The sequence below is a fragment of the Martes martes genome (genome assembly GCF_963455335.1).
Source record: "Martes martes genome assembly, chromosome: 2".
NCBI lineage: Eukaryota > Metazoa > Chordata > Mammalia > Carnivora > Mustelidae > Martes > Martes martes.
The window spans coordinates 49,868,611-49,895,718 of NC_137889.1; the positions used below are offsets into that span (position 1 = coordinate 49,868,611).

Genomic DNA, 27,108 nt, shown 5'->3' on the forward strand with positions numbered 1-27,108 from the left:
AGAGCTCCTTGGTAAAACACTATTACATTCTGACTACAGTGAACGCAGACCAAAAATTTTATTGGATTTTGCTGCTCTGTTTAACCACCATATAATATATGACACATCCTGTTTCCCACTGAAAGGACCAGGGCTGGAGCATCCTGTCGTGACAAGACGGCAAGGAAATTAACAAAGCCTAGGAGAGTCATTTCCAAAGGACCATGGGATAACCTCAATAAGATCCCATTGTGCATAAATGGGACCATTGGAGCTTCAAAAAGAGTAATAACAAGATGGTTGAAAATATCATCATGTTTAAATTTATCAGCTTATAAAATATCTAAAAAATCTAATTCATGAGCAATATGTTCATTTCCATAATTACGGTGACAGTTTTGCAGATGTATACATTTATCAAAACTCATCAAATTATACACTTTAAATATGTGCAATTCATGTCTACACTACCTCAGTATTCATGCTAATATGTAAATAGATTAAATGATAAATCATTTAGTACAGGATAATGCTAAAAATGAACTCATTATTTTGAATAATGAGAATCAAGCATTTTTTCTTTCTAACCCAAATTGTACTTTTTTTTTCACTTAAATTTTGTTAGCTAACATACAGTGCAATATTGGTTTCTGGAGTAGAATTCAGTGATTCATCAGTTACATACAACACCCAGTGCTCATCACAACAAGTGCTCCCCTTAATCCCCGTCCCCCATCTAGTCCATCCTCCACCCACCTCCCTCCGTCAATGCTCAGTTTGTTCTCCATCGCTAAGAGTCACTTAACAGTTTGTTTCCCTCTCTCTTTTTTTTCTTCTCCCCCTTCCCATATGTTCATGTTTTCTTTCTTAAATTCCACATATGGGTGAAATCACATGGTATTTGTCCTCTCTGACTGACTTATTTCACTTAGCATAATACACTTCGGTCCATCCACATTGTTGCAAATGGCAAGATTTCATTTCTTTGATGGCTGAGTAATATTTCATTATATAGACATAGATATAGATAGATATAGATATAGATATATAGATATATGTCACGTCTTCATATATGTGTGTGTGTGCATGCACACGTGTTGTGTATATCACTTCTTTGTCCATTCATCACTCGATGGACATTGGGCTCTCTCCATATTTGGCTATTGTTGATAATGCTGCTATAAATGTCAGGCTGCATGTACCCCTTCATATCTGTATTTTTGTATCCTTTGGGTAGGGTAAATACTTAGTAGTGTGTTTGCTGGCTCGTAGGGTAGTTCTATTTTTAACTTTTTGAGGAACCTCCAAACTATTCTCCAGAATGGCTGTACCAGTTTGCATTCCCAACAACAGGCCAAGAGGGTTCCTCTTTCTCCACATCTTTGCCAACATATGTTGTTTCTTATGTTGTTAATTTTAGCCATTCTGACCACTGTGAGGTGGTATCTTATTGTGGTTTTGTATTGTTTTTGTATTGTCTCATTGTATTTTCATGATGATGAGAGATGTTGAGCATCTTTCCCCGTGTCTGTTAGCCATCTGTATGTCTTCTTTGAAAAGATGTCTGTTCATGTCTTTTGTCCATTTCTCAATTGGATTTTCTGGCTTTTGGGTGTTGCGTTTGGTAAGTTCTTTCTAGATTTTAGATACTAATCCTTTATCTGATATGTCATTTGCAAATATCTACTCCCATTCTATAGGCCATCTTTTAGTTACGCTGGTTGTTTCTTGTGCTGCGCAAAAGCTTTTTATCTTGATGAAGTCCCAACAGTTCATTTTTGTTTTTGTTTCCCTTGCCTCTGGCAATGTGTCTAGTAAGAATTTGCTGTGGCCAAGGTCACAAAAGTTATGCCTATGTTCTTCTCTAGGATTTTAATGGTTTCCTGTCTCCCATTTAGGTCTTTCTTCCATTTTGAATTTATTTTTGTGTATGGTGTATGGTGTATGGTAGTCTAGTTCCATTATTTTTCACGTTGCTGTCCAGTTTTACCAGCATGACTTGTTGAAGAGACTGTCTTTTTTCCATTGGATATTCTTTCCTGTTTTGTCGAAGATTAGTTGACCATATAGTTGTGGGCCCATTTTGGGGGTTCTCTATTCTGTTCCATTGATCTATCTGTCTGTTTTTGTGCCAGTACCATACTATCTTGATGTCTACAGCTTTGTAATAAAGTTTGAAATCCAGAATCATGATGCCTCCAATTTTGTTTTTCTTTTTCAGGATTGCTTTGGCCACTCATGGTCTTTTGTGGTTCCATACAAATTTTAGGATTGCCCAAAATGTACTTTGGATAATCAAATAGTAGATGAAGTTTCTCTTTATAGATATATTTCCATTAATAAATAATGAAGGAGTCCCTAATAAATTAATGACTGTAGACACAGATTATCAACAACTACAAACAACACAAAAAGAAACAGACAACCAGACATTATCTGCCTCCTGATGGAAGAAAACACCACCACTTATAAAGTTGCTTTGCCAAAAAAATTAAGCCCAATTCTGGATCAAGTTTCTAGGTCCAACTCCCAGTTTGCAAGAAATAGGAGGAAAGGACATGTTAACTGGTAATATGAACACGTGATCAGAAAAATCCAGATAGTGAGAACTTTGCAGGACAAAACCTGATATCTTCACCAAATAAATTACAAAAGAGAGAGAAGAGCCTACAGATTTAACAGAAACATAAAAAAGCGGCACCAGGGTGGTTCAGCTGGTTAAGTGTCTGCCTCCAGATCGGGTCATGACCTCAGGGTCCTGGGATCGAGCCCTGCGTCAGGCTCCCTGCTCAATGGGGAGACTGCTTCTCCTTGCTCTGCCTCTCCCCTCCGCTTGTTCTCTCTCAAATAAATACATAAAATCTTCAAATAAAAAAAAAGGAAGCATTAAAGATATCAACGAACACAGTATGTGAGCTATATTTAGATCTTGATTCAAAACCACAAAATTTGAAAATTTATATAACAATTGGAAATTAAAAATAGATTGAATACTTGATATTAAAAAGTTATTGTCTGTTATCGATGGTGTGATGCTGTTATAATGGTCTTTTTTTTTTTTTTTTGAAAGAAAGAGAGAGTGGGGGGAGGGGTGGAGGGAGAGGGAGACATAGAATCTCAAGCAGATTGCACTGAGTGGAAGCCTGACGCAGGGCTTGATCTCAAGACCCTGAGATCACAACCTGCGCCAAAGGCAAGAGTCGGACACTCAACCAACTGAGTCACCCAGTCATCCCACGGTCATGTTTTCTTTTTTTTTTTAAAGAGATCTTATCTTTTGAAGATTTGAAAAATTTATGGATGAAAATGTATGATACCTGAGATTTGCATCAAAGTAACACAAGAGGGTAGAAATAGGTAAAACAAGATGGGCCACAACTTCATAGTTGAGTGGTAGGTACACAGATATTCATTATACTCTCCTCTCCACTTCTGTGTGCTTAAAATATTCCTTAATGAAAAGTGTTTTGAAAAATAATAACCTCCTCTTGGCAAGTTAACTAACTCCCCATCATACACTTACCCAGCAGAGAAATGAATCCAGTAGCATCAAACGCTTGGAGCTGTTCCTGTCAATTAATATTTAGAAAATGCTTTGAGGTTTGAAGATGAAAGATACCATATAATTGTAAGGCATTATTACTATATTACTATATAAATTATACAGTAAATTTGGAAATCCAAATATGATCACCACCTAATTTGAGATTTGGGTCATGTGGACCATAAGGTTCCTGAGAAATGTCCATAAAGGGTCAATGGTCAAACGTTGAGCCAAATGGAATTCTTTCTCATGAAAGATACCCCCTTAGGCAGAGCAAATCTAAGGCAAAATTACTAAGAAAATTATGTTTGCCTCTGGGGTCCCCCCATCTTCCTATTCAAGAACATGGTCTTCTGCCTCTCCTATTCCCTCCTCCATGTTCCTAATTAACCCACGCTATACCTGAACACCCAAAATTTTCCTCCAATCAAGATTTCATTCATTCATTCATTCATTTTACTAAAAAAACATTTATTGAGTGTCTACTCTGTGCAAGGAATACAGATATGAATAAAGCTCATCCTGTAGGAGCTCATTAGCTATTGGGGCAGCAAGACATCTAAATAAATTATTATAATGCAACTACATGAGGTATGGGCAAAGTGGAAGCAGAACAGGAGTTACTAACTCTGTAGGAGGATCTAGTGAAGTGTCACCAGGACAGTGACATTTAACCTGCCTCATGAAAGATAAACAAGAGCTCAGAGGAGCTCAGAGAAAGGCATTCAAGGTGTATTAGTGAGAGTTCTCCAGAGAAACCGAGCCAGTAAGATACACAGAGATACATGGAAAGAGGAGATTTACTATAGGAATTGGTTCATGCACTTACGGAGGCCAAGTCCCACGATCTGCTGTATGCAAGCTGGAGAACTATGAAAGCCAGTGGTATCATTCGGTCTGAGTCCAAAGTCTGAGAACCAAGGCAGAAGAAGTGGGGGGTCCCAAATCAAGCAGAAAGAGTGAATTTGCCTCCCTCACCTTTTTGTTCTATTTGGACCTTCAACGGATTGGATGAGACCCACCCCATGGAAGAAGGCTATCTGCTTGACTCCACATACCAATTCAAATGCTATTCTCTTCCTGAAGCACCCTCCACAGACATGCCCAGAAATAATGTTTTACCCACTACCTTGGCATCCCTTAGTTCAGTTAAGGCAGTACATAAATTACCCATCACACAAGGCAAAGGGCAGAACGCAAAGTCATAAGTGAGTCTGGGGATGACTCACTCGTGGATAGAGAGGTTCATTTGGAAAGGGGGATGGAGTCAGGTCTTGAAAAGCCCTGTGCACTGTGCTGGGGACCTTGAACTTGATCCTGGCACCCCTAGATGCTTTCTGAGGAAAGAATGCCTCATTCAGATCTGCATTAGGACTGCACATTTCCTTGCTTGTCTTTGGACCACGTGAGACTATAAATTATTTGCCCAGGCTTGTTCTAGCTTGTAACCCCTGGTTCCCAGGACAGATTTAGACCTTTTGCAAGGGTCAAACTTAAAGGCAGTCATTTCCTTTTTTTTTTTTTTTTTAAAGACAATAGTTATAAACAATGCTTTGGAAAGGAGCTTGAGGAAGAAAAAAATAGAAGAGGAATTTATCCCTTAAAATAAGTGTAGCCTGGCAACGAGCTAATGTAACCTTCACTCCTACTTCCGAACTCTGGGATACCCCTCCTCACGAGTGATCCTGGGGAGAAACTGCAAAGGGACTTACAGGTCAAAGGTGACAACCCAGGCGTAAGTATTAGGATTCCCTGTACAAAAAAGAGGAGAAAGATTATAGGTCATGAGTCCCCTGAAAGGAAGGTGAATGGAGCAGTCCTTGAAAGAGAAAGAAGCTGTGTCCTCGTGATGGGATTTGGGCCAGCAGAGGAGAACTGGTGTAGCATAGCCCAGTATTTCCCCAAGGAGCCCCCTTCCCAGGTCATGGGAACTTGGTCTAAGGCAGTGACAAAAGGGGCTGGATGTCTGAAAGATCCAGACTACCTCTGGGAATTCGAAAGGAGTCACGACCTCTAGGAGAGCTCAGGGACTAGACTGCCTGCAGCCAGCAGGAAGGCAGTCCCAGCCGGAGGCGCCTCCCCTGCTTGGAGGAGAGTTCAGGGACCAGAGGACAGCAGGGCCTTGGAGGGATACGGCTATGCAGCATGCCGTGGGATAAGACATAGCATCTAGGGACCAAATAGTGGACAGACAGCTGGCAAAGTCCCAGCAAAATATGTTGGCAGTTCCACCCTGGGGGTGGGATTTCCTGCCTCTGAATCACAGCCTGGAGGTCCTCTTGGTTGACCTGGATGCTGGTCCCTGACAGGACTATGGATCACGTTAATGCCAACTCAGAACTCATTGGATTCTTAACACTTCTCAGCCCTCCAGTAGTACTGCTGTGTCTTAACTCACCCTTTCTCCAACAGCCTGTTCTGACTTTGGATTTGTTCCCACTGTCCAAACTTACTTGACATTTGAAGCTGCTTGGGAGTTAACACAGTCCTGGGTAAACCCATACACTTGGCAAGTTTTGTTTTTCCAAAATAATCTACTGAGGTCCTTTGACATAACTTGATTCCTAGTCTCCATCCTTTTTATCTTCCCTCTTATTCATAGACATTTTGAGAATGTGTGTAACCTTATTACTTTATTAGCAATTCCTAGCCATGGATAATTCGTTTTTCTATTGTTGCAGCAAGAGCAGCAGCCTATCTTTTACTCCCACCATAGCTTAGTGACCAACTGCTAGTGTCAACACCGTTGTGGGTGACCAGCTTGGCCATTTTCACCGATCAAATCGATTTCTGTTCCAATTAGTCTACACACCAATCAGTGATGCACAATTGAGCGCAATAATCACTTAGAAGTTCAAAGCACGGTGCACAAAGTGTACATTTCACATTACATCTAATAGTATTTTTTTTCATTCTATCGTCAATATATAGAAGTATTGTATTGGTGTTTCTTTTGTAAATCTGGGGGGTTTTCTTTGTAAATTATTAATAAAATATTGTCAAAAGGTAAAAAAAAAAAAAATTGGATAGGAGGGGTGCCTGGGTGGCTTAGATGGTTAAATGCCTGGCTTCCACTCAGGTCATGATCCTGGGGTCCTGAGATCGAGTCCCATATCGGGATCCTGGTTCAGTGGAGAGTCTACTTCTCCCTCTCCCTCTGCCTCTCCCCCCTACTCATTCTTTCTCTCTCTGTGTATCTCTCTCTCTCAAATGAATAAATTAAAAATCTTAAAAAAAAATTGGATAGGAATTGAACAAAAATCTTATGCTTACAAGCAGATGTTTTTGTTTCCTTCCTGTGTTTGGTTAGAAATACATACAGCTCAAGGATTTGGAATTCAGTTTTTAGGTTGCTTTAGTGTACAACAACCTTTGAAAGTATCCTTGAAGTAGTGCTTCGAAGTATCTGGGAGAAAAGGGACACACTACTCTGAATGTGTATGTGGGGGTGGGAGCAGAGAATGGAAACAATCAGCCAAAATAAAAGAGTTTTGACTAAGAGCACAACACATTAGGTATCTCGTCACCACTAACAAATTAGCCCAACATTTGGTGACTTAAATTAACAATAAACAGTGTTGTACCATGTATCATCTCTCCTTTTCTGTGGGACAAAAACTCAGGAGCACCTTGAGAGGCTATTTCCAGCTTGTGGATCCCGGATCTTTCACAAGGTTACAGTCAAGGTGAAAGGCAGGCCTGAGGTCATGGAAGGCTAGACCAGAACTGGAGGATCTGACACCATGGTTGGCAAGTTGGTGCTGGCTGTTGGCAGACGTCAGTTCCTTTGCTCCATGGACCTCTCCAGAGGACTGCTTGTGTCTCACAACATGACAGCTGATTTCCCTAGAGGGAATTATCCCAGAAAGAACCACATGGAAGTCACGTCTTATACGTCCCTAGCCTCAGAAGTCACTTGCAATCATTTCTCTAATATCCTACTGACCCGCCAAGTGGACTATTCAGTGTGGGAGAGGTTTCAATACCAGATGCCAAGGTTCACCAGGGGCCTTCTCCAAGTCTGACTACCACAATGACCCGGACAGATGCTGTCCCGTCCATATTTCAAGTCTCGTACATTGCTTAAGTTTCCTTGCCCTTTGAAACAGAATTAAAACTCTGCTTCGACAGGCATCCCGCATATGATGGAAAACCCTATGGCCATCCCAACATCTGCCTCTAGTCCCCAAACCCCAGGGCCCTGTGTTGGACACAGAGAGGTTCAACCCAGATCCTCTTCAAGGAAGGACCTGTTGTCTCCGTTGCTGAGACTACTGTGTGACGACCTCCAGGTCTCATTTCCTCCAGGCTGTGTCTCAGTCTCACCTTGCCCAAGGCCATACCATCTGAGATAGCCCACATCCACTGACTGACGGAGGAGGGCATAGGAAAGCCCGGCCACTCAGCCCAACTGGGGACAACCCTGATAGGCCATGACAGGCCCATACTGCCACCAGGTCCCAGGTCCAGTTCAGTCTCTCCATCTGTTAATCCTTTTGCCTCCCATAGCCCTGAGCCCATGGGCCTCTCTGCTTCATGGAAACTACAAAATCCCTTCTCCTCAGAGTTCTTCCAGAAACTTCTAACTCCTCAAACCAAGCATTTCTGTTCATTTCTTTGGCAGAACCAATTCACTGACTCCGATTCATACCTAGTCCTGGCCACAGAGGCTCTGGGTTCTACTTTTTCACAACTAGGCTGGTTCATCAAGGCTAGATAGACTGTTCTCTCCCCTAGGAATTCCAAGTTCAAATATTAAAGCAATGATTTTTTTTTTTCCTCCTCACCAAAGGAGAAGGAAAATGAAATGGGGACATGTCTCCACTTGACTCCCAGGCCTCCCCACCCTGTCTCAACACCAGCCGGCTCTAGCCATGGATCCCATTACAGCCTGCCCCTGCCCCTGCCATCTTGGCCAGGCAGGCTACTTTTCCGTCTTGCTCTCCACGCACCTGTTTACCAACCCCTCCTCATACCTTTCTTATTGCCGATTCCTCTCCTCCTGCCCCCTTCCCCCATGTCCCCACAGTTGGCTGGCCAAGCTCCCTCCTTGCAAACTCAGCCCTGCTCTGCTCCGGAAACCACCCCCACTGGGCCATTAAGGGGGGGCGGGGAGAAAGAAAGAAAAAGAAAAAAAAAAAAAAAGACTTCAGACCTGTGGCCTCTTAACATGAAGAATCCTTCCAGTTGAGGGATTTATGGTGTTTGTGGTGAAGGAAGGCCCAGCTCACACCTTTCAGCCTGGTTTTCATCTGAGTTCTTAGGAGGCTGTGCTCCCCACCTGATCTCCAGTTCCTGCCTAAGCTCCCAGCCCTATTAGACGGAACCACGCTCTGCTTCTGCCAGGCCCTCAGCCCAGGTGTGGACTCTCCCTGTGCCTCCCTGAGGGAGAAGTGGTAGATCCCTATGCACTGCCCCCCTGCTTCCTGGATCCCCCATTGCAAGGACCTACAGAACAGCTTGCTTTGGACCTCTTGAGCCCACTTCTAATCCACAGCACTCTGCTGTCCCGGGCGGATGTCTCCAGACTCCTTAGCTAACCCTGCACCCAGTCCTCCAAGGCAGGCCTCCAAGAGAGAATCACAAGTGAAGGTTGTTTCCTCCTCTTGTGCACTGTTGGTGGGAAGTACATTATTATATCCTTCCTTTATTTGCTCACTGCCTTGTGTGGGTCATGTCTCACCAACTAATTTATAAACTCATTAAGTACAGAGACTGAGTCTCTCTACAATGCCGTGCTCCCATTGGGCTTTCTCGTTCATCAATTCATCAGATAGTTCAGGGACTACTCTGTCCCAGACATTGTTGTTCATGATACTGAAAAGAAAAGAAAAGAAAAGAAAGGAGTCAAGGCAGCAAAAAGAAACAGGGTCCCTGCTCTCATGGTGGGCGGACAGACAATCAAATAATCACACAAATCAACATAAAACATAAAATCACACCAGAGAGCTACTACTGAAAACACTATGTCGCAGTTCCTTTAAAAAGTTAATGATAGAATTGCCATTCCATGTAGCTATTGCCCCTTCTGGGTATATAGTCAGAAGATTGGGGCACCTGGTTGGCTCAGTTGGTTGGGCGTCTGCCTTCGGCTCTGGTCACGGTTCCAGTCCTGGGATTGAGCCCCACATAGGGCTCCCTGCTCAGCGGAGAGCCTGCTTCTCCCTCTCCCTGCCCTCATGTTCTCACTTGCTCTCTCTTCCTCTCAAATAAATAAGTAAAAGGGGGATCTAACCCAGGTGTCCATCAAAGGACAGAAGGATAAACAAAATGCGGTCTAACCATACAATGGAATATTATTCAGCCTTAAAAAGGAAGGAAATTCTGACATTTGCTCAACATGAATGAATGTTGAAGACACGATGCTGAGTCACAAAAGGTCAAATATTCCATGATTCCTCTTCTACGAGGTACTCAGGAGAGTTAATTCATAGAGACAGAAAGTAGAGTGGAGGTGACCAGGGGCTTGGGGGGAAGGAGGGGATGGACAGTCAGTGTCTAAGGGGGACAGAGTTTCGGTTTGGGACAGTGAAAAAGTTCTGGAGATGTTGGTGGTGACAGATGCACAACAATGTAAACGTACTTAATGTCACTGAGCTGTACACTTCAAAACGGCAAAGATGATAAACTTACTGTGTATTCTGCATAATTAAAAATAATTTTTAAAATAACAAACAAAAAAATGGCACCACAGATAAGAGCAACAAAGGCGAGGTGTGGCTGCCAGGAGGACACACACGAGGGCCAAGCCAACTTTTGCAGGATGCAGGTGGGCTATGGCGATCGGTCATGTACCCACCTGCCCACAGCTGAGGGCAGATGGGTACAGTCTTTGCTCAGACTGAAGAACTACAGAACTACAGATGGAAGGAGGGAAAGGAGGCTTCCGCTACAACATCCTATGGTCGTGTCCAGTAATACACGGATTACCTTAGCTTTCACGTTATTATGTTTTCCAAGGACTACACCAGTGACTCTCAGACTTCAGTATACACAAGATGTATCAGAAGAGCTTGTGAAAGGCAGACTCCTAGACCCTAGCCCCCCACGTACTGATTCAGGGCTTTGGCATAGGGCCCAGACAAATATATTTGGAATAATGTCTTTTAAATACAATTTAAATATGTATTTTTTTCAAGATGTTATTTATTTGTTTATTTGAGAGAAAGAGTTAGAGAAGAGAAAGAGCACAAGCCAGGGAGGGGATGGAGAGGCAGAGGGAGAAGCAGAGTCCTCGCTGAGCAGGGAACCCAATGCACGGTTTGATTTCAGGACCCTGAGATCATGACCTGAGCTACAGGCAACCGCCTAACTGACTCAGCCACCCAGGTGCCCCACAATTTAAATATGTATTTTAAGGAATGTATTTTAAATAACCCCACCTCAAAGTGACTCTAAAGACCACCAGGAGATCACAGTTCTTTTTTTTTTTTTTTTTAAGATTATTTATCAGATAGAGATCACAAGTAGGCAGAGAGGCAGGCAGAGAGAGAGAGAGGAAGGGAAGCAGGCTCCCTGCTGAGCAGAGAGCCCAATGTGGGGCTTGATCCCAGAACCCTGAGATCATGACCTGAGCTGAAGGCAGAGGCTTAAACCCACTGAGCCACCCAGGTGCCCCGGAGATCACAGTTCTATGAGATACTGGATCTCTATTTCTCTGGTAAATCTAAAACTCCCCGATTAGACCATCATTACTGATAATTTGCCAGTCAACGGTTAAGGACTGAAATAATTTATTTCAGAATGGCCTGGCCATCCAAAGAAACAAACAGTACAGGAAAACCCTCATATTTACATGATGCCCATATCTCAAGCTACCTTACAGTCTCTACCCTTTTCTGCAAAGCAGGGAAACATCGCTTCGTGCTGATTCTGTAAATAGGTAAATGAAGGCAGGCACAAAATAGTGATAGGAGTTATTTAAGAGATGTGAGCTTATCATGAAATATGGCTTTCAACCACCTTTCTATGTAGCAGATGAGGTCCAGGGCCCATATGGAACCAAGTCTGTCCAAACCACTTACTTAGCGGCGTGCACCAGTAACGTATACCGGCTTACTAGCCAGCTATTAAAATGTGTTCCCAGCAATTATTACTAGGTCGAAGCTGGTATATTTAGCACTGCATCAACCTGAAATCACTATTTTCCAATAGTACCTTACAGAGAGGATCCCAGTTGCCCTGGGGTTCTGCATGGTTCATAGTGGACAAATTCTGCTCAGCCATCAAAGGACAACTCCTCTGTTCAATATGGTTATGCCATGAGCTGAACTTGCCTCAATCTTATTTTCTTGAAAACTGGTAACGCTCATATAGTAACGGGGTATTATTCGAGAGGATATTTATTTTATAAACCTCAGCGTGCCATTCCCCAAGCATGGCAGGTTGTGGTCCAACTGCCCTTCTACGTTACTAAATGACACTGTTCATTTTGCTGGGCTCCAGATAGGGCTGGGTGCAAGGTGGAGTGAAGGCTTGCGTGAAGTTTGGAAAATAAGTTTCTGTTAATAAGGATAGGCCGTTTCTTTGTTATGTCTGGATCTTTTACCTTTGCAGAATGCCCAATAGCCAGACTTATTTAATTTCTGCTCTAAGACTTTTTTTTAAAGATTTTATTTATTTATTTGAGAGAGAGAGAGTGCAGGAGAGATAGAGCATGAGCGGGGAAGGGAAGAGGAGAGGGGCAGAGGGAGAGGGAGAAGCAGGCTCCCTGCTGAGCAGGACCCTGGGATCATGACCTGAGCAAAAGGCACACACTTAACCAACTGAGCCACCCAGGAGCCCCTCTAAGACTTTCTAAGAAAGCGTTCTTTGGCTTGACCGTTCCATTCTGGTGTTCCACCTTTCTTAGTAGTTAATTGGGTGGTGTCTTATTTCCCTGGTGAATCAGCAAGCAACCAAAGGAAGAGTCAGGATGAAACTCGAGGCTTCCTGGTTCTTCCTACCACAGGACTGCAAATGGAAAAATCTCCTTATCCATGAGTGTAAGGACCTATTTTATATTTTTATATTTTAGCAAGAGGCTTTCATTGAGGTTAAACAAAAACCTTGTTGTTTAACCCTTATACTGTCCCTGCTTCCCTTCCCCCAAGGGATTCACTTAAAAACAAGTCCCAGAAACCAGCTCCAGGTAACAAAGCCCAGATACAAGGGTGGGTCAGGCCAGGTGGAAACATCCGATCAGTAGGGGGTTGCATACTGTCTCCTAGCTACCAAGGAGTATGGGCCTCGCCCTTTGGGCACCTTTTGGGCGCCAATTCTGACCTAGGTGATAGGCTGGTTCAAATGTCTACTAGGGTAAATTGTAATTCAATTGGTCGCCTAGCTTCACTGCAGAGTTTCCTGTGTGTGTTACAATCTCATTGGCCACCTGTGTGTGGCCAGGCCCAACCACATGGCCTTTGCTCTATAAAAGTTAGTCTGGAAAGCAGAGAGGGGTCGTCCTCTCTATAGGGGCGTCCCCGACCCGGTCTGATTCTTGATGCTTGGCGCGAAATAAAGCTTTGCTTGACCTCCGCTTTTTATCAGTCTCACTCCTTTAATCACGGACCCATTTTTGGGGTACCCATTTTTGGGGGGACCTAACATAGGAACCTGCAACCTTTTAATAATTTTATAACACAAGGCAGGAAGGTAGCCAGGAAAACATGTCCAGTAGCTCTTGCGTCTGACAGACCCACCTGTGTCTGAATCCTCGTTCCCTCAGCTGCTTTGCTTTCAGCCACAAATGACAGAAACCCTAAGTCAAATCCTTAGAACACAACTGTCATTTTTTTTTAAAGATTTTTATTTGTTTATTTATTTGAGAGAGAGAGAGCATGAGAGGGGAGAAGGTCAGAGAGAGAAGCAGACTCCCCATGGAGCTGGGAGTCCGATGCAGGACTGGATCCTGGGGGTCCGGGATCATGACCTGAGCTGAACGCAGTCTCTTAACCAACTGAGCCACCCAGGCGCCCCATAACTGGCATTTCTCACGACAAAGAATCCAGAAGTAGCTGGAAAGGGTGACTCCAGGTGGCTGGTTGAGAATAACCCAAGTTCCTTCCAGCTTTCTGCTCTATTCTACCCCAGGCCTTATACCCAGACACAATGGCCAACAGAAAAAGACTATTAATTTCTTACCGTTTTTTAAACATTTTTTATTTAAATTCAATTAACTAACATATAATATATTATTGTTTCAGATGTACAGGCCTGTGATTCACAAGCCTTTTTTTCAAAGATTTTTTTTTTATTTTTATTATTTACTTGAGAGACAGAGGAAGAGAGAGAGAGAGAGCATGAGAGGGGGAAGGGTCAGAGGGAGAGGCAGACTCCCTGCTGAACAGGGAGCCAGCCCCACGTGGAACTCCATCCTGGGACTCCAGGATCATGACCTGAGCTGAAAGCAGTCTCTTAACCAACTAAGCCACCCAGGTGCCCCTTATTTATTTATTTATTTATTTATTTATTTTAAAGATTTATTTTTTTATTTGACAGAGAGAGAAAGAGACAGTGAGAGGGAACACACGCAGGGGGGAGTAGGAAAGGGAGAAGCAGGCCTCCCCCAGGGCAGGGAGCCTGATGCAGGGTTGGATCCCAGGACCCTGGGATCACGACCTGAGCCGAAGGCAATCACTTAACGACTGAGCCCCCCAGGCGTCCCCTCACCAGTCTTCTATTACACCCAGTGCTCATTACATCCCATGCCCTCCTTAATGTCCATCACTCAGCTACCCCAACCTTCCACACCCCCCACTTGCAGCAACCCTCAATTTGTTTCCTATGACTAAGAGTCTCTCATGGTTTGTTTCCTTCTCTGGTTACGAGAAAAAGATGATTAATTTCTTTGAGCACTGCTTCTTTATTTGGAAAATAGTCTTACCATCTGTATGTACTTTATGGGACGGTAAGAATTAAACAGGATAAAATGTGTCCAAGCCCTAAGCAGTACACATGGCCTACGTTGATGCTCAGTCCTTGAAGACTGAATGAGGTCCGTTCAGGGTCTCCTAGGAGATCTAATTTAAGGGAGTCAGGAGGTAGGCCCTGGATTTAAAATCTACTCAAATGTAAAACCTGGCACCACCGCTTACGGGCTAAGTGACCTTAGATAAATTTCCATAATGTTCCTAAGCCCGTTTCGTAATCTACAGCATAAGCAATCTAGTACCAGGGTGTGCCCGTAAAGCAAGGAGCGCGGAATCTGGTACCCGAGGGGTGTTCAATAAATGCGAACAATCAGTGGGGGAGCAAAGAGGACCGTCGCTTGGTTGCGGTAGGGTGAGCGGAGCCGGCCCTAGAGGTGGTGGAGTCGTACCAGCCACCGAAAGGGCAGGGCCTCTGTCGGAGAGGAACCCGGGGTTAGCGAGACCCGGCTGGTAAAGCCAGACGAGCTTTCCGGATCTTCAGTTGCCCAAGGAACGACTCCGCTTTTGATATGGTAATGCAGGGAGGCCCCTGCGGGAATCCCGCGCGGGGCTAGAGCCGAGGGGCTCCGCCGTCCTGGCCAGGCCTGTCTCCCCTCCTGAGGGGAGGCTCAGTTGCCTCCCGAGCTCCGTAGGTGGCAGTGTGTGTGCGGCGTTGGAAGCGGAAGGCAGGCGTGGCCACTCCGGAGCCTGGCCCGGACCCCAGGCCAGCTCCACCCCACCCCGGGGGAAACGCAACAATCCAGACTGCCTTCCAGCCGCCCTTCCTCTGGCCTTCCCTCCTCCTCCTAGTCAACCCGCCGGGCAGGAAACAAACCAGGCATGCCTAGAAGCACCTTTGCAATTAATAATAATAATAATAATAATAATAATAATTAATAATAAATACAGCACGAAAAAGCCTCAGCTGAGTTTGTAAACACCATTACCTAACCTTTGCTTACAAAAGGGATTTTGAAACTTGTTTCTCCTTTAACTGGTTCTGCAGGCAGCCTTTGGGTCTGAGAAACCCATCCTTCTAGGGAGAGGTTAAAAGGGAGGATTACATGGCGTTAAGAACTCAAAGTCGGGCTAATTCTCGCTCAGCATGCTTGCCATTCACACCGGAGTAAATGTTTTGCTCACTCCGCCCCCTCCTCCAACGAGGTGATTTTAGGCTTACAGGGTGATTTAGCCCTCAGGGAGCTCCGCAAATTATCTCCTGGCACCTCTGAGAAGCAGTTATTTCCGAGGCTAAGGGTACCAGCTGCCTGGAAGACAGAGGAACAAACCCTCTGAAGGAGGCAGACATCAGCCCTGCAAAACCAGGGAAGTGGCAACAGTCTTAGGAAAAGCATAGAGACAACAGAGTCCTGGGTTTAAGTTCCCTCTCTACCATCTACCTGAGTTTAGTTTATGCAGCTCTTTTTTTTTTTTTAAGATTTTATTTATTTATTTGACAGAAATAGCACAAGTGTGTAGAGCATCAGGCAGAGGGAGAGGGAGAAGCAGGCTCTCTGCTGAGCAGGGAGCCAGATGCAGGGCTCCATCCCAGGACGTTGGGACGAAGACCTGAGCCAAAGGCAGAGGCTTAACTGACTGAGCCACTCGGGCATCCCACACGCAGTCTCTTGTTTAAAACCTTCAATTCAGTTGAGGGTTAATGTCTGCCTCTTCTGACAAAAGCTCAAGAAAACAGAGCATTTGTAGGAACTGTGCTGCTCCCTAGTTCTCCCTAGCCCGGTCTGCAGGCCCAGTAGCGATGACGCCTCTCCTCTGAGTCATTTCAATTCTTCCTCCTGCTGCCCCTTTTCTGCACATCCACTTGTGTGTGACACAGCTGGCAGGCCCCCGCGGGGTGTTCCGTGGGGCAGGAGCCCCGGGGCATCCAGAGAACCCCCAGTGGGAAGTGGGGAGGGGATTCACAGAGCCCACGGCAGGCCCTGTGCTAGCAGCTCTGTGATCTAAATCCTTTCAAACTGTGGTCCCCCACTGTCCTGGGGTGGAGGGGTAAGAGGGGAGGGTGGGAGAAAGTAGGAGGGAAACACTGTTCGGCAGCGCGATGTAGTCACGTTCTTTACCTTTGTTTCCATTTTGGAAAGTAAACTACTATTATTTAGTTTCCAGGTTTTTTAAAGATCCAGTATTATTTCTAACCTCGAAAAAAATATTTAAAGTTTACAGTTGGAAAAATAACTCCTCAATATGTCTTATGAATAAGCTATGTGTGCGGAACAGAGTTAGTCTTAGAGTAGAATGAAATGAAGTGGAATAGATGGCGGGCTTGCTTCCAGAGCCTCCAAGGACTTCAAACCCCAGTTGTTAAAAAGCTATTTAAATCAACTTGCACTTCAACTCTTCTGCTCTCCCTTCTGCTCTTGATCCGTTAGTCTCTATTACTCCCCTGAGGGTAAAGGAAACACTTGAGTGAGTCCTTGCCGTTTGTCCCGCCCAGTGTTAGGGGGTGTGTTATCTGACAGAACGCTAAAATGGTGCCATGAAGCGGACATTAATATTGACATTTTAAGGATGAAGCTACCAGCAGCCAGGTTCACCCAGAATCCAGTGGCCACACCAGGGCTTAGCCAGGCCTTGTGATTCCAACACCTCCCACCCTCCCCCCCAGCCACCATGTTAAATTCTGACTTCACTTCTGCCATAACCAGTAATTAGATTCATAGACAATGAGTGTCTTCCAAGATGTTTTTACCTGGAATTTGCCACAGGCAGCTGTTTATTTATTTTATTAATCTTCTTTCTTTCTTTCATTTTTTTTAATGAAAGTTAAGAGGTGGATACTAGTTCTCTATGTTCAAAATGAAAGGGAAGAGCTCTCGGTATAATCATTAAAGGAAAGACTGCAGGTCCAAATCCCAACGGAACCCAGCTCCTCACCCAGGAGACACCAGTGTGTGGCGTGGTTGGCTACCTGCTCTTAGAGCTGTTCTTCCTGAACAAGAAGAAGGGCTCTGGTCTGCGGCTGGTGCTGGATGTTACAGGGCCAAGTGCACAAAGCCCAGTGACCATGTTCAGGGCAATCATCATGGGCAATGTGGAGGGCAGAGGGCAATTGTAACCTGAGCTCTGTGCGCACAGTTGGGGAGAGACAGCGAGAGGATGACACCATATGTGAGACACAGAGCGTGAGTGTGCACGCAGACAAATGGTATTTCTTCTTTCCTTCAGGGCTAGGATGAACAACCTCAGCAGCACCTCATCTGTTTCCCTCAACGTAAGATGTCAAGACATTAATGTGTGTGGGGTGGCAAACACCTAGAAGGGAAAATGGCTATGTGTCTTCTCCAGACGGAGGAGGTGAGAGAGATTGCAGTTTGCCTACCTCAGACCCCAGCCTCCTTTTCTTTCTTGGCGTTAGAATTCCAGTTTTTGGCTGAGCACATTACTGCCCAGCTGAAAGACTTCATTTTCCAGGCTTGCTTGCAGAGGTCTGGCCAGGCGCCTAATCTCTCACTGAAGAGATAGAAGTACTGTGTGGGACTTAGGGAAGTCTTTTTTAAAGGGAGAGAATGCTCTTTTCTTCTCCCCATTCTTGCATCTTGCTTCGTGGAACAGAGATGAGATGGCTGGCGAGAGCCTTAGCAGTCACCTTGGACCAGGAGACCACCCTAGAGGTGGAGTTGGAAGGGACGGGGGTCTTTGATAGCTTTGTGGAGCTGTCACGCAAGTCCGGGAATGCCTAACTCTAGTCTTTTACATGAAAAAGAAATGGGATTTTTATCTTATCGCAGGCTAAACTGGGAAAGGGAGTACGTGTGCAGAAGAGTGTTTCTACCTTATGTAGATGAACCTAATCCAAACTGATAAAGAATTTATATTGAGACAGCATAATCTTATTTTGCTGGGTACTTTTCTCAATTTATAGGAAGAGACCGTGGCCAGAACAAGGAAGGCTGTAGACGGAATCTCAACTTCCTGCGTCGTCAAAATGTCCCACTCATTCCAGAGGCCAGAATAATTGATGGACTGAATGTATATTTACTGTGCATCATTAATGTGCCATGCACGGGAGAGACTCTGCCCAGGGAAGTCCTGCTCCTTCTGTTTTACCATAATTGATGAACCACATCAGGGCGCAAGAACGAACTTCACACATTTTTAGAAGCCCCCGCTGGGCTCCCCAGCACTGCAAAAGAGCAGTGAAATAACCAGCGGTCCCTGGCCCTGGGTGGGGGCGCTAGGTGACCTGAACGCATTTATGTGTTCGCCCTCTTTTGAACTAAGCCAACCTTTACGCAATAGGTGTTACTGTCCTCAACTTATAGATGTGGACACTGAAACGCAGAGGTAGACCGGCCCTTACGCAGCCAGACAGTAAATACTTGGGACGCTGCTCGATAAGTATATGCTGAATGAATGACTAAAACTCCATGCTTTGTTCACTAGCTCGTGGGGCATAAACGTGGAGGAGAAAAGGCTGATGTGTGACATCCCCATTCCTAAATGTCTTTGGAATAAATAAATATGAACGGCTGTGGGGCTTCCCAAGAGTCAGAATGGGATGAGAATGCTTATCTCTTCTGGCCCCCACACCAACAGCTCTATCAATCATTCCACTGACCCACCTTCTCGATAGCATCCCTGCTTCTCGGGTTCTTCCTGCTCATGACTGCAGGCTCACCAGGGCACCAGGTGTCGTGGGAAAAGCACAAGACACGTCCCTTGCCCTTGTGGTGGCTGGCAAGAGCAAAGCCTCGGCCAAAGGATGCTTCGGCTCTTGGATAGGGTTTTACAACATATATGCCCTAAGAGAGTCGCTCAACCACTCAGCCTCAAGTGCCTAATTTACAAATATAAAATTTTATTCCGCAAACAGGTGTTCAGCACTATGCTGACTAAGTGTGGAGGATGCAGAGAGAAAGGTAGAATACTTGTCCCTAAGGACTGGGGTCCAGTGAGGGAATTTAGAGATCATGGTGTCCATTAATGCCAAACATGCTGTCCTATCCCTGAAGTCCCTAATCTGGGGTGCACGAAAGTAGGGGTACAACTGCTTTTCTCCATCACTGCCATCCTGCTGAATTTCCAGTCACCAAGGGGCTTACAGATCTATAGGGCTATAGGGCAGTGTCCTCTCAAAGTGTCCAATACTCATGGCACTCAATGGTGCCCTCAGCGTGGTTCTTCTCCTGGCCTCCTGGCACTTCTCAGGCCCTGAGAGCTCAGGGACAGAGGCCCAAACACCTGTCAGAGCTAGAGCCGCCTCTCCTGGTACTGTCCCCCAAACCATCATGTGTTCTACCCACAGCCCGGTCAGTCCTCACTCCCCAAAGGCCGAATTTTACTTCTTTTTTGTCTAAATGGTAGGTTTCGATGGCCCATAGCAAAAGACATTAGGACAAAATCCAAACCCTCAGGAACATAAAATGGAGAATCCAGATTTTAGAAACAGATGGTCTTCCTTCCCAATAAGGGAGAGAAAATGATTTTACTCAGGTTGGAGTGGTACCAGTAAAGATTTGCCACTGTAAAGAACATTCCAACTACACTTTGAGAATGGTGAGCTATTCTCAGATAATAAGTGACATCTCACATTTTTGAGCATTTCCAGGAGTGTGTGCCAGGCACTGTGCTAACTGTTTTGCAGCTCAGTCCCTAACCCTCTCCCCAACATCCCTGCGGGAGAACCTAGCATTCGTGGCATTGTACAGGTGCCAACTCCTAAACTTTTCCAGAGTCCGGCCCTCTGACTCCAGGCCGCATACCTCTAACTCCTCTTCTAGATTAGATTCTGGGCCTTTTATCTGTGGCTTTAAGGATCCAGACAGATGTTCCCTCCTCTGATTAGAATACCCTCCTGCCTCCCCTCATCTCACCAGCCCCTCCTTACTCCTGGGCCCCAGGTTACATTTGTCTGCTGGTGCTCCCATAACAAAATACCACAGCCCAGGTGGGTTAAGCAACAGAAATTTGTGTTCTCACAGTTCTGGAGGCTGAAGTCCAAAATCACGGTGTTGGCAGATCTAATTTCTCCTGAGGTGTCCCTCCTTGGTTTCTGGATAGCTGCCTTCTCACTGTGTCCTCTGTGGGTACATCCCTGCATCCCTGTGTTCTCTCTGTGTGGTCAAATTTCCTCTTCCGATAAGTACACTGGTCAGACTGGATTAGCACTCATGTTAAAGACATTTAAACGTACTCATCTCTTTAAAGATCCTATCTCCAGGGTCTCCTGGGTGGCTCAGTTGGTTAAGCATCTGCCATAGGCTCAGGTTATGATCCCAGGGTCCTGTGATTGAGCCCCACATCGGGCTCCCTGCTTGGAGGGGAGTCTGCTCCTCCCTCTGCCCATCACCCCGCTCTCATACTCTCTCTCTTACCCTTTTTCTCAAATAAATAAATAAAATCTTAAAAAAAAAAATCCTATCTCCAAACCCAGTCACATTCTGAGGCTCTAGAGATTAAGGCTTCAGTACCTGAAGGTGGGGGCAGGCGAGGGGACAGGTAGTAGAGAATTCAGCCTATAGCACAGGTTAAATGTCATTTCCCAAGATAAATCTCTGTGATTTCCTAGGTAAGTTTAGCTCCTCCTATGACAAATGCTCCCATAGTGCCCTATACATGTTCCCACCAGCAGTTACAACTACTATAATTAGTTACTAAATGATTAGTTGCTCTAACTCTATCTCCCACTCTAGCTGTAGGCACCATCAGGGGAGGGATCATGTCTCTCTTGTCTTCTCTGGGCCCTATTTCCTAGCACAGTGCCTCGTACCTGGAAGGTACTGTCTTAGTCGGTTCAGGCTGCTATAACAGAATGTCACGGACTGAGCGGCTTGAACAACAGATATCTATTTCTCACAGTTCTGGAGGCTGGGAAGTCCAAGATCAGGGTTCTTTTAAGGACCTTCTTCCTGCTTGGCAGATGGCCACCTTCCGACCGTATCCTCCCATGGCAGAGTCAGGAGGCGAGAAGGGAGAGGGAAACAGAGAGACAGGAAGCGAGCTGTCCCAAGTCTCTTCTTACAAAGACACTCATCGTACTCACCAGGCTCCACCCTCCTGTTCTCACCAAACCTAATTACCTCCAGATACCATCACACTGGGGATTAGGGTTTCAACACACGAGTTTGGGAGGGACACAAACATTCCATCCGTAGCATGTACTCAGCAAAGACTTTATAAATACAGTGTGGAATAAGGTAAAATATTATTTTTTTTAATTGTAAAGCATCATGAGATTTCTAGTTACTGTTAAGATCTTTGACAAAATGAAAGAGTATTAGAGCTCGAATGATCCTGGAAATCATTCTCTTTCTTCATAATAATGAGGTAATTGCCAGGAAAAGATCTTGATAATAAGAAAATTGACACCCTGGCAAATTGTACTTTGTCTTTTTCTGGTTGGGTAGGGGGGTTTGCTTGAGCTTTTGTTCTATTTTAAAGCAGTTCACACAAGCTCGTGAGAGCTGAGTTTTAAATCTTCGGGAATTTTTTCAATTCAGCTGCTAAACACAGCTATTATTTAAACCAAAATTCTATGAACTTATGATTCCCTAAGTGATATTAAAAACAAAGGAAATACTCACAGTTCATCGCTTCCTAGTTTTTTATGACATTTGTTATGGACTGAATTGTGTCCCCCCCCAACACTCATATGTTGAAGTCCTAACCCCCAGCACCTCAAAATGTGACAGTATTTAGAGATGGGGACTTTAAAGATGATAAAATTAGGGCACCTGGATGGCTCAGTCGGTTAAGCACCTGCTTTGGGCTCAGGTCATGATCTTGGGGTCCTGGAATAGAGCCCCACATCAGGCTCGCTACTCACTGGGGAGTCTGCTTCCCCCTCTCCCTCTTCCTCCTTCCCCTGATTGTGTGAGCGCTCTCTCTCTCTCTCTCTCTGTGTCAAATAAATAAATAAATAAAATCTTTTTAAAAAAGTGAAGATGTTGTGAAGTTAACATGAGGCCATTAGTGTGGGTCCTAACCCACTCTGCCTGGTGGTCCTAGTGAGAAGAGGACACCTGGATGCACAAAGAGACTCGAGAGACACACACACGCACAGGAAGCCAGGGCAGCCACGTGAAGGGGCAGCAAACAGAAGGCTGCCTGCAAGCTGAGGAGAGAAACCCCCAAGGACCCCAACCTTGCCCATTCCCTGGTCTCAGACTTCAGCCTTCAGAACTGTGAGAAAATTAACGTCTGCTGTGTAAGCCACCCGGCCTGTAATATTTTGTTCTGGCACGTCCAAGCTGACCAATACAACATTTTACAATGTTCCATAATCTTGAGGTGACTGACTCCTACTATATCTGTCAAGGGGAAATGCTATGGGACCTTGCGCCATTGGAGATCCCTCCCCCTCCACCTCCATGCACAGAGGGGGTGGCGGCGGGGGTGGGGGCGGGGGGGAGACAGCACATTAGTAGCTTGAAACCCTTCATAATGGGAATATTTCCACCACAGAAACTGGCAAACATTATAAATCAGAGCTTTTCCCCACCAAGAGCCTCATGTGAAGCATTTATCAGCACACCATTGCTTTTAAGGGACTAAGGAAAGGACAGTGGGAGGCAGGGACTGTATAGAGAGAACTCTAAGAATGGTTTTGTCTTTTCTTTCCTTGACTCAGTCACTTAAACAGACTCTGAGTTTCCTACCCAATGCCCATCCCACCTTCTTCCTTACCAGCAATACCCCGACTTTGTTTAGGGAAGTATCATCCTCAACTACAAATACTTGCCCTCCCAAACTCTCTGGTAGGTGGAGTTGGTTTCTCTGCTGCCAAATTTCTAAGTGCTTTACTTACACCTTTGCAATATTAAAATGAGAGCTGTAGCCTTTGGAGGTAATAGAGAAACACCAGGGATAAAGAAGGCATCTTCTGGATGCCCACAGATCATCTCAGCCAAGGGTCAGAATCTCAGTTTCCAGAATTGGGAAAACTATACACACCAAAATATTTTAAATGAAGGATGAGACAGGAAGTTGGCATTTGCCACAGGAACTTAAAAGAGACAAATTCCTCATGCTGCTTATGCACCTAGAAAACCAAGGCAAACACACTCCTCAGAAAGTCCAAACCAAAATACAAAACCAATAATACCTAAGTGAACATTATCGATGTAATATGCTGGATCCCTTGTTGCTAAATTAACTCACACATGTTGCATTTAAAAATAAGACCCTCTAGCCTCGGGTCCATCCCTTGATTTAAACTTCTCCGTCCTTTGACTTCCGTAAAAGCAAGGCAGAGACCCTCTGTTTGCATAGTAGGTTGTACAAAACAGCATTAATAATTTCAAAGCTTTGTTTGCTGGTTCAAGATAATCCGACCTCATGCTCAACCAAAAACTCAGCCAGCGGGCGATTTTCAATGCCAATTTAATGCCCTGTCATTTGATCTCTACAAAGCCGTTTTGTTCATTTGAATGTGAAGTTAACATTGCAGCTTTTTGGAAATCTGTACTAAATAAGTATCTAATCCAATTATTACTGGAATTGGCTACAGAAAATTTCTTCATGGCACATTTACCACTACACTTACAGCTAATGAACTGTTGCCAAGCTCGCGTGCTCAGTGGTGGGCTCCAAGCAGAACGTCTGATTGTCCCGCCAGTACAAGACTGATGTCCTGGCCCGGGGCTTTTGAGGGCATGTGTGGTGGTTTAAACTGTTCCTACTTGTTCCATTGGAACTCCTGAACAACTTTCCGTTATATTATACACTGTGACGTTATTTGACGTGGTCTATCCTAAATGCTTGAGCTTGAGGTCCAGAATCAAAGTGCCTGAGTTCATCCTTGGCTCCATGTTTTACTAGCTCCGTGGTCTTTAGCAAGTTATTAACCTCCCTGTGCCTCAATCTCCTCATCTGCAGTAGGGGCACTAAGGGGTGCCTGGGTGGTTCAACTGGTTGAGCGTCTGACTCTTTTTTTATTTTTTTAATTTTTTAAAGGGTTTTATTTATTTATTTTTGAGAGAGAGAGCACATGCATGTGCATGAGTGGGGGGGTTTTGAGGGGAGGGCAGAAGGAGAAACAGATTCCCTGCTGAGCAGGTTGCAGGACTCAATCCTAAGACCCTGGGACCATGACCTGAGCCTAAGGCAGATGCTTATCTGACGGAGCCACCCAGGCTCCTGAGCATCGTACTCTTGATCTCAGCTCAGGTCATGATCTCGGGGTCATGGGATCAACCCCGTATCAGGCGTATTGGGCTCTGTGCTGAGCATGGCACCTACTTAAGATTCTCTCTCTCCCTCTCCCTTCCCCACCCCTCCCCCTGCTCTCTCTTGCTCTTTATCGTGCTCTCTCTCTCTCTCTCTCTCTCTCAGTCTCTCTAAAAAAAATAAAAAATAAAATAGGGACACTGAGAGTATAACCTTCATAAAGTTGCTGTCAGGGTACACGAGATAATACACGGTCCCAGAAGAGGATGTGCTCAGTAAACCTTGCCACTACTGCTTTTATTCTCACCGTTCGGCTTTCACTTGACATGCATTCAATCTTAAACACAAGTTCAAAGAGGGACACTTCTGATGCTTCAGTTTAAGCACCAGCACTTTCCTGAAACCCTTCCTTACGTACTCACGCTTGCATCATGCAGAATTAACCCCTGTTCTCAGAGTCCACTTGCGTGCCAGGCAGACCTCCAGCACCGACTATGGAACGTCCCTTGCCTTCCTACGTGGGTCTCTACCAGCTAGACCTTAAGTTCTTACCCTTAGAGATGAATCCTGGCCCGTCTTTGCAGCCCAGTGTCTGGCACGATGTCCAGCATGGAGTTGCCTTTGGTAAATTCTGAAAAGGAAGAGGAAGAGGAAGGAGAAGAGGGTTGGAGGAGGGGAAGTAAAGAGGAGGAGGAGAAGACAGAGAAGTAAGGAAGGACCTAGAAGGGAGGAGGAACTCCCACATCCTAGCCTTTCTAGAGAGATTTCTATCTTGAGAAGAGTCCCACTTTACTGATGGTGGACTAGTAACCGTATACGGTGGGAAGGTGCTGTCCAGGGATGCAGGCGGTGCAGCAGGAGCCTGCTCACCCTGGTTCCCCAGAGCCAGTTATCCTCATTCCAAGTTGGGAAGCTTGACACTGGCCACAACGGCTGAGCGTTCATACCATCAAACCTTTCTCAAGAGCCAATGTTCCCAGCACACCACTGGCAACAAGGTTTCTCTGTGACTCTGAAAGTAATGAAATCTGACATACCAAGATACACAAGAGTGTGTGAGGCACAGAGGGACCCCGAAAGCAGAGTCACCATCTTCCCAGGCTGAGGCCAACCCTGGGGCAGGGTGGGGGCTGGTGCCAGCCCTCGGTGCCCCTGCACACCACAGCCCTGGCCCCAGTCACATCTCGGGGGAGGGGGGGTCACACCTTCAGCATCTCCATCAGCGTCATCATGGAGGCATGCATGGCCATTCTTGTTACTGTGGATGGCTTCTAATCTGTTAATAGTAGGCTAATAATAAAATGCATGATGTTAACATCTTACTGGTCATAAAATCAAACAATCGAATGAACTTTGGCTTCATATTTTCATGAGAGCGTGCACGTGACTCGGTGCCAGTTACATTGCTATTTACATGGAGACCGGGGACAATTAGCACATTTATCTCACTTAGTCACTCATCCCCCTTTCCCCGACTCTCCTCTCCCTCTTCCCAAAAGAAATGAAAAAACGTTTTCATTATAAACTGCTATCTGTTGGTGAAAGCAGCTATTTTTAAAAAATGATGTCACAGCATCTAGAATGCTACATTGTTCTGTTGCAGAAAACACTCAATGGATTCTTTAGTTCTAGCTGCTTCTACATGTTAAGTGAACACTAAGTAACCTCCCCTCCTCATCGCGAATCTTTTTACCCATTTTCAGAACTGTCACTTGATACCTAAGGAAACTTCTGTGAGTTTATATTTCTTTCTGCCCTTCAAATAATATATATTTTCCTGTATTGTATGTGCATATAACAATCTCCATCCTTTATAAGAATTCAAGTCAGCATCTTTATAACTTCAATTGGGATATTTCTGTTACACAACTATCCATTTGTATATGTCAGCAACATTTACTTGTTCGACAAAACCTAAGTAAGTCCTAAACACTGAATTATTTTCTATAGGATACCCTCAGGAATAGAAAATATTTTTTTTTCATTTTTTGCAACAAGAAATTAAAAAAATAACCTCTCCAACCAACAACAACAAAAAAGACACCAACCACGTAGCAACCAATGTTCATTACCTACCTGTCTAGAATTGGGGAAAAAAATTGCCTTCAGAGGTCTTTTTCTAGATATATTCTTTCCAACAAAGTGAAGGATAAATTGTACTTTTCCAAGAGCAGTAGTTTCTAGGAGCAAAATAAACTTCTGGTTTAATCTTAGCTGAGAAAATAACCTCAGTGTCGAGAACGAGTGTGACCTGAATGTCGTGTCAGCACGCAGGGCCTCCGTGTTTGTGAGACTTCAGTAATGTGCGTATTATAAGCATGCACTGCTGATAAATTGAATTAGGGCTTCTCACAGGGACTAGAGAGCTATCCTGGAAAACTCACGAGCCAGTCAATTAACCTGCCTGGGCTCTCTTTGATGTGCTTGAGTTTTAATTTACTACCACACTTCCTCCCCCAGTCCTACACACACACACACACACACACCCTCTGCTCCCTTTCTTTCCAGACCATTCAATTACTGGGCCAGCTGTTGGCCCACTTCACCGTTAACATATTTTCCTATATTTAC

At 44.9% G+C, this 27,108-nt stretch overlaps 1 pseudogene across 1 annotated transcript in view; it reads left to right on the top strand.

The window, feature by feature from the left end:
- The window catches only part of LOC308338252 (ferritin light chain-like), a 34,216-nt pseudogene extending 16,106 nt beyond the window's left edge, over positions 1 to 18,110 (top strand). The window contains exons 2-3 of the transcript in view: positions 17,262 to 17,456; positions 17,983 to 18,110. The product of the transcript in view is annotated as a ferritin light chain-like (transcript). The remainder of the gene's footprint in view (positions 1 to 17,261; positions 17,457 to 17,982) is intronic.
- The last annotated feature ends 8,998 nt before the right edge of the window (positions 18,111 to 27,108 follow it).